Here is a 9,089-nt window from a genome sequence, read left to right as displayed (position 1 = left end):
AAGAAGGTCTTGTCTGTTAACAGCCTAAGAGACAAACAACGTTATCTGTCTTTGAGGCAACAAACACAAGCTAGCCTGACAGGAATCTGGTTCACCCTTTTTCACTCTGATACAAGGCACATTGACTGATAAACGTCCTGGAAGGAGACTTTGTTTTATACTTTGCCTTAGAGAAATAAACATCTTTACCAGTTTCTAAGTCTGTTAATAGAGAAAGACATACTTGCAAGCTACTTATATTTTTTTTATTCACTGCCTTAGAGGAATAAATGTCGTTACCATTTCCACAGTTGTTAACAGAACAAGATATGCTAGCAGGCTCCCTATATTTATCTTAATGTGCTGCCTTAGAGGTGTAAATGTTGTTTTTTTTTGTGGTTGGTGTAGTGTAGTGGTTAACACCTCTGCCTTCTACGCTGTAGGCTAGGGTTCAATCCCCCACCTGGGTAGGCACCCTACACTATACCAATAAGAGTCCTTGGGCAAGATTCCTAACACTACCTTTGCCTACTTGTGTAAAAATGGTCAAACTGTAAGTCGCTCTGGATAAGAGTGTCAGCCAAATGCCGTAAATGTCTTCCCTGTTTTTTAACAAGATATCTTTGCAAACTTCCTATGATATTGCACTTAATTTCAAACAGAAGAAGTTTGAGCTAGATTCCTGTTAGGTTTCCTAGTATATCTATTATGCCTTGAAAACTAGAAAAAATGTTCATGCCTCTAAGGCAGGCAAGATAAAGCATCCTTTCAGGCTGTTTATCAGTTATTGTGCCTTGCATCTTGCCTTATTAACAGCCTCAGAGGCATAAACTTAGCATGCCTTTGAGGCCACAAAAACAAGCTTGCCTGACAGGAATTTGGCTTGCCCTTCTGCAGTCAGATGCAAGGCACAATGACATATAAACAGCCTGGAAGAAGACTTTGTCCTAAATGCTGTCTTGGGGGCATAAATATAAGAAGGTACCCAAAGTATTTAATAAAAAATGACTAGGTATGCCTGAGCTCTACTATTATACCATTCTTCTCTGTCTGTCATATTACTGTTGGAGTGAGAATGTCATTATTAAGGTCACTATTGTCATGTTCATTGTTACATGAAAGTGTTACTGCCTTTCACAATACACCAAAACGTAATTATTGCTATTACCTTGACTAACATATATAACGTTTTATTTTTCAGACTACCATTGATGAGTTTTGGGTCAAGGCAGTAAATGAAAAAAAATCCATAAAGACAAAGACCCTCAAATTCAACGAAGCATAGAACTAATGAACAAGGAAACACAAGATATTTTTTATTTTACAAAGATTCATTTGTTGTCTGTAAGAAACGCAAACAAGTAACTTTACTTTCAGGAAGAACAGACCAAGCAGACCAAATGTTATACAATGAAGTTGTGAACATTCCAACCATTCATCTGGATGTGTGATGGTCCAACGGAAAAGACACGTGGGTACGTTCCAGGCTGGGGTGCAAAAATCGGTGTTTATTAAATCCCAGTGAAGAATCAAAACAAAAAAAATTGCAATTTATCCAATGCCAAAAAGAAAATATTTACAAATATATACAGCTTAGTATGAGTATTCCCTTATTCAATCACAATTTTAGAGGTTTTTAGGCTTCAACCATGTTTCATTACCTCTCCCACAAGACTAGCTCATTCTGCTCACTCTAGGACATTTATAGAGCTAAACAGGAAGTGCTATGACGTCACTGGAGTCTATTCATAGGTAAGTACTTGTTGCCTTCCCCAAGTGTTTCAAAAATGTTACAGTTTATAATATGTTTAATTATATTGCTAAATTAATCAAAATTAACAAATAATAAAACATTCATATTCCCCATTAAGTTTTGTTTCTTTTTTTTCTGCAGGTTTGCTCTTGTTCCCCAGCAGAACCACTCAATTAATAAATGCTATTTAAAAATAACTTGTGTCTCTGTTTGAATATGAAATGTCCCCATTACCTAGAAAGTTTTTACACATATGTACATTGTGGCAGAGGGCAGCTCCATCACAGGATGCTCATCTGGTAATCTAGAAAAAACTTGTGCAAATTCTTGCCCAGCTTATGTGTCATTTCAGTTCATTTCTGTGAAAAACTCTGTAATAGTTCTTATCGATGGATGGAGGAAAGATGCTGGGGGCAGGGGGTGAAGGTGGGGTGCTTTCTTTAATTGTCAAAAAAAAAATGCTCGCGGGGGACTTTTCAGTTCTCTTTCTCTTCAGCTCAATCGGCTCAGCTCAGCTCGGTTCCGGTCAGTGCTTCATGTTATCCTTTCTCGGTGCTCTGGTGCCTAGTGAAGGAAGAAATGATTATAAGTAGGCTGGCAGAAACAAGGCACAGGTGAGCATCATCAGCTGCTTAGCCTGCTGGTTCAGCCAGACTGGCTTCTCCGTCCCGCCTTCGATGCTCAGCTACACCCCCTTCCCCACATACCCCCACAGTCCGATCCAGGCTGGACATCTGTCCAGCCAATACCCCGCTCCCCACCCCTACCTGCACGGGAAAGGAAATCGGCCACCGCCATCTGGGTCCACGGTCTGTGAACCACCTCTAACCTAAAGGGTTGGAGAGCTTGAATCCTTCACTGGAGGGTGGTGTGGTCAGAACAAAGGGTGAATGGATGCCCAATAGGTAATAGCAGAGCACGAGGACCACCCACTTGATAGCCAGACATTCCTTCTCAATGGCGCTGTACCTGGCATCCTGAGGTGCCCATTTTCGGCTTATGTACAGCACGGGGCGGTCCTCCCCCTCCACCACCTGGGACAAAACGGCTCCCAGCCCTCTGTCTGATGCGTTAGTCTGCAAGACAAAAGGGAGAGCAAAGTCAGGTGGATGCAGCTGTGGCCCCCCACAGAGAGCTGCCTTAACGCAGTTCACAGCCTGTTGGCACTGCTCCATCCACTGGACCAGATCTGGGGTCAGCGGGCTGGTGACATCCAAATAATTAGGGATGAGACCTACGATAATACCCAGTCAGCCCCAGGAATCATGTCACGTCCTTTTTGGTCTTGGATCTTGGACAGGTCACAATTGATGCTGTTTTATCAATTTGGGGACCTGTCTGTGACCCAACTGGAAGTCCAGATACCGTACTTCCACAATTGCACACTTCTTTGGCTTAGCCATAAACCCAGCCCGTCTCAATGATTTCAGAACCGCCCTCAGATACTGCACGTGCCAATAATTGCTGTCTACGATGATGTCATCTAAATAGGCAGCAGCATAAACATTGTGGGGGCAGAGGATTTTGTCCATAGCCGGTGCTACGAATAACCCGAAAGGGAGGGTGACGAATTGGTGTAATGCCAACAGGGGTGGACAAAGCCGTTTTTTCTTGAAATACTGGAGTCAAGGGGATCTGCCAGTAGCCCTTGGGTAAATCCTGTGTTGAGTAAAAACAAGCCGCACCCAACTGATCGAGCAGTTCATCAATAAGCAGCATTGGATAGGTCTTAAGTTTAGACACTGCATTGACTTTTCTGTAGTCCACACAGAAACTATCAGTCCCGTCGGGCTTGGGAACAAGTACCATGGGGCTGCTTCAATCACTGTGGTTCTATTCGATTACCCCTATGTCGAGCATGGCCTTAATTTCATCCTGAACCACCTTTTTTTGTGCTTAGGCAGATGGCATGGCCAGCTGCGGACAGCCATGCCAGGAGGTGCTTCAATGTGGTGTTCAATGCGATCAGTACAGCCAGGCAGAGGTTAAAACACATAAAAAAAACTCCATTTGCAACCTTGCCACCTCTGCTTTATGGGTCAGGGAGAGCTGGTCCCCACAAGAGACGGGAGAGTGAGTAATTTTGGCTGGGACCTCCGGCCCCAACTCAGCTCTCCCGGGAACCACCATCGCCAGTGAAACAGGGACCGCCTCCATCCAAAATTGAAATCTCCAAAAGAGATTGATGTGGTATACCTGGAGTGTCCCGCCTCTGTCTGTCACTTTGACCTCATAGTCAACTTCTCCCACTCACCTTGTGACCTCAAAGGGTCCTTGCCATTTGGCGAGCAATTTGGAGCTCGATGTTGGTAGTAAAAGTACCTTGTCTCCCAGTGAAAGCCTATGTAGCCGAGCATCCCTGCTGTTGTAGGTGTGTCTCTGATGTTCTTGAGCCTGGAGCAAATTCTCCTAAGTTAAGTGCCCTAGTGCTTGGAGTTTTGCTCTCAGGTCAAGAACGTATTGAATTTCATTTTTGCTAGTTGAAGGTCCCTCCTCCCAGTACTGCTTAATGATGTATAGGACGCCCCTGGGTCTCCTCCCATACAATAATTAAAAGGGAGAAAACCCAGAGGAGGCTTTTGGGACCTCTCGCAAACAACAGGGTTTCTAACCACTTATCACAATTTCTAGTGTCCTTATGAACAAACTTTTGAATCATGTTTTTAAAGGTTTGGTTAAAGCCTACAACCAGTCCATCCATTTGGGGGTGGTAAACGCTGATATGAATCGATTTTATGCTCAACAATTCGTAAAGTTTGTGTAAAGTGCGTGACATGAACGTTGTGCCCTGGTCAGTCAGGAACTCTTTCGGGATCTGGGAGATCACTTTGAAGAGTGCCTCTGCAAGGGTATGTGCTGATATGTTGCGAAGAGGCATCGCCTCTGGATATCGCGTTGCATAGTCTACTAAGACTAAAACAAAGCGATACTCATGTATGCTTTGATCCAATGGTCCGACAAGTTCCATGCCAATTCTTTCAAAGGGGACGTCGATTAATAGGAGGGGCCGCAAAGGCAAGTTTGGGATAGCCGGAGGGTTTACAAGCTGGCATTCTCGGCATGACGCACACCACCTTCATACATCAGCATGACTGCCTGGCCAGTAGAAATGGACCATTAGACAATTCAGTGTCTTCTCCTGACCTAAATGTCCTGCCATGGGATTACTATGAGCCGTATGAAATAACATTTCCCTATGGCTTTTCGGGATACTAAATGCTGGGTTGACACCTCCGATGTTAGAGTGTCCTGCATAACTCTGTATAATTTGACTTTAATAAACAAAAAATGTGGGTATGACGGGCCATCCCACCTCGAGCACCGGAGCATCAATAACTTTCACTTGGTATTTGTTTGTGATATGTTGAATTAACCCTGCTTTATGTCAATTTTGATTTGAATGGCATTTAGGAGGATGTATTGTTTTTAATAGGATTATGGGTGTGATTAATTATTTTGTGTCTTTTTATTTTGTTCTAGAGAAACTTGGTGGAAGGGTGTCTCTTCTTGGCTGATGGTTACCCTCTTTGGAAATTTCCCTTTTCACTCCTTTCACACTTGGGTTGCTGTGGTTGAAGTCACTCCTTTTTGAGTTGTTACAGCCTGTGTGTGTGGTTTGTGTCGCCTCCAGTGTGGGGACCTAGCCAAACTATTTGACGCCAGCTCTAGTTACTCATAAACTCTAACTACTGTAAGAGAAATTGCATGGCCAGTATATCCTAGGGTTATTGGTTTTAGGGGTCAAGGTGCGAAAGGGCATTTAGCTTTCCTTGACATTTTTAAACCCCAGTTGTTACTAAAGTTGAATTTTATTGTTTGATCTGCATTTGTCCTCCTGCACTTTAAGTAAATGTTACACTGAACTACAAATCACATCTCTGTCTATATCTGAACATACCTGTGTGCTTTTGTGTGGTATTTGTGGTATATTTTCTGGGGTGAAACTCACCAGGTTGCATAGTCGAGCTCAAACCTATTCGAAGGCTTAAAGAAAGGTCACACATGGCATCTGTATTTTTAAGTGACATGTGAATGGAAAAAGGCAAATTTAGAAAACAAGCAGCTAATATCTCTTCACTCTGTTTTCTCTTATTCTTCTTCCAAACATTTCTGTAATTAATACAGCCCGAACCGCTTAACGTACAGACTCCCTTCAAACTGTGTTTCGAAGGCCTCAGCGCTGTGACTTGTGCTATGTATTTTTGGAGTCGATTGGATTAGTAGATTTTAATAAAATAAGTTTAAAAATGAAAAACCTCCCAAAAGAATGAATGACGTAATGTTCTAGAACATAAAATTCTAACTGACATCAATGATGTCAAAGCAGACCACTCAGTTTCACAGACACAGCTGTCGCGCAGGTTATCTGCTTTAAAATGCTTAAAATTTCACCTAGAAACTCCCTTTCCATTAGCTTTAGAGTTATGAGCATTTGTTTGGCACTAGGCATAGAAAACTGCTCCATTCATTCCCACGTAAATTTCTCAAAATTAGAATCTGCTTATTTCAAGATTTTCTGTGTTTGACTTGTCATAACTCAGACATTTTCTGCTCAATAGACACAACATTACACCAAAATAATCCTCAAGGGGTCTTTTTCTCACAAAATCTGTCCGGTTAAGCCATAGAGTAAAGTTTCCCAAGTTATGACTGTTCAGAGAGTGCAAATCGGAGTCGAACAAGGCTTCTCCACTAAGAGCTGCATAATAAAAGAGTGGCAGTTCATTTGAATGATTTCCCCCATCCCCCCAAACACATACATCTCTTCCACACACACACAGACACATACCTAAGGAGGTGTTGTTCATCTACACAGAAACACATACACACACACACATGCAGCTGTTTTCAAGCACGCTTGCAGTTCCTAGCACATCTAGTTCTTTTTCTTTATTTTCTTCCACACTTTTAATTAATATAGCTCGAATTGCTTAATGTACTGTGTTCAAACTGTGTTTCGAAGGTTTCAGTGCTGTGACTTGTGCTATATATTTTTTGAGGCGATCTGATTGGTAGTTTTAACCAACTTAATAAAATTAATTTTAAAATTGAAAAACTTCCCATAAGAATGAATGGCGGAATGTTCTAGAACTTCAAATTCTAAGGAAAAAGGGCAAATCGGAGGACCATCAGATAGATGCATGTCTGTTGTTATGTATGTGTCTCTACTGTTGTTGAAAAGTCAGTCATGCGCAAAAGTTTGGGTGCCCCTAGCAATGTTTTGTTCATTTTAAAAGGGTAAATAAGTATAACATATCCTCAGTAGAGAACACATTTCTGTACATTTTAATACACAACTATTGTTTATTTGCTGATTTTAACATATTGGAGAAAAGAATGAAACAGAAAATATGGGCAGTGCAAAAGTTATGTCACATTTAGTTTTTTTATTTCCATTATGTTTAATCCTCTCCTTGGATCACCACCTTAGCCTGGTGGAGAGGTTTGTGTGCCTACATGATCCTAGGAGCTATGTTGCCAGGAGCTATGTTGCCAGGGGCAAACATGGCAGGAGCTCTGGAACAGACTCTCTCAAGAGGGGTTGGACTTTATTCCATTCTGGAGTTGTCCAGGGTGAGAGGCGTCGGGCAGGAGTGGGCTTATTCATAGCTCGCCAGCTCAGCGCCTGTACGTTGGGGTTTTCTCCGGTGGACGAGAGGGTTATTTCCCTGCGCCTTCGGGTTGGGGTTACGGGCTCTGACTGTTGTCTGTGCTTATGCACCGAAAGGCAGTTCAGAGTACCCGGCCTTCTTGGAGACCCTGGAGGGGGTACTGGAAAGTGCCCTCTGTGGGGACTCTATGGTCTTGCTGGGTGACTTCAACACTCACGCGGGCAATGACAGTGAGACCTGGAAGGACGTGACTGGGAGGAACTGCCTCCCCAATCTGAACCCGAGTGGTGTTTTGTTATTGGAGCTCTGTGCTCACCACAGTCTGTCCATAACAAACACCATGTTTGAACACAAAGGTGTGCATAAGTGCACATGGCATCAGCACACCTTAGGCCACAGTTCGTTGATCACCTTTATAGTTGTATTTTCGGATTTGTGACCATGTGTTTTGGACACTTGAGTGAAGAGAGGAGCGGAGCTGTCAACCGATCACCACCTAGTGGTGAGTTGGTTCAGATGGCAGGTGAAAATACTGGACAGACCTGGCAGATCCAAATGAGTTGTGAGGGTTTGTTGGGAACGTCTGGCAGAGGAACCTACCAGAAAGATATTCAACTCCCACATTCAACAAAGTTTTGACCGCATACCGAGGGAGGCCGGTTACATCGAGTCCAAGTGGGCCCTGTTCCATGCCTCCATTATCGATGTAGAGGATCGGAGCTTTAGCCACAAGGTCGTAGGTGCCTGTCCTTGTGGCAATCCCCGAACCCGTTGGTGGACACCTTTGGTAAAGGAAGCAGACAAGCTGAAGAAAGAGTCCTATCGGGCCTGGTTGGCTTGTGGGGCTCTGAAAGCAAAAGATGGGTACTGAAGAGTCAAGCGGGCTGAGGCTTCAGCGGTTGCTGAGGCAAAAACTAGGTTGTGGGAGGAATTTGGTGAGGCCATGGAGAAAGACTATCGACAGGCACTGAGAAGGTTCTGGCAAACTTTCAGGCGCCTCAGAATAGGAAAGCGGTTCCGCACCAACACTGTATACAGTGGGGCTGGGGGGGCTGCTAACTTCGACTAGGGACATCATTGAATGATGGAAGGAATACTTCAAGGATCTTCTCGATCCCATCAACGATCCTTCCCCAGAGGAGGCAGAGCTTGGAATGCTGAGCGAGGGTCCGTCCATCACTCAGGCTGAGGTAGGCAAGGTGGTTGGAAAACTCCTTGGTGGAGGGCTGTGGATGTTGTAGGGCTATCTTGGCTGATACGCCTCTGCAACATCGCATGGACATCTGGGGTGGTTCCCCTGGAATGGCAGACCAGAGTGGTGGTCCCGCTTTTTAAGAAAGGGGACTGGAGGGTGTGTTCCAACTATCAGGGGATCACACTTCTCAGCCTACCCGGAAAGGTCTATGCAAGGGTACTGGAGAAGAGAGTCCGACCAATAGTTGAATCTCAGCTAAAAGAGGAACAATGTGGGTTTTGCCCAGGTCGTGGAACACTGGACCAGCGTTTTATCCTCACCAGGGTCTTTGAGGGTGTGTGGGAGATCGCCCAACCAATGTGTTTTGTGGATTTGGAGAAGGCATTTGACCGTGTCCCTCGGGGGATCCTGTGGTGAGTGCTCTGGGAGTACGGGGCGAGAGGCTAGTTATTTCGGGCCATTCAGTCCCTGTACAAATGGAGCAGGAGCTTGGTTTGTATAGCCGGCAGTAAGTCGGATTGGTTTCCAGTCAGGGTTGGACTTCGCCAGG

Source organism: Pygocentrus nattereri, chromosome 22 (genome assembly GCF_015220715.1).
Source record: "Pygocentrus nattereri isolate fPygNat1 chromosome 22, fPygNat1.pri, whole genome shotgun sequence".
NCBI classification, from domain to species: domain Eukaryota; kingdom Metazoa; phylum Chordata; class Actinopteri; order Characiformes; family Serrasalmidae; genus Pygocentrus; species Pygocentrus nattereri.
Note: the sequence above shows the minus strand (reverse complement) of the source record.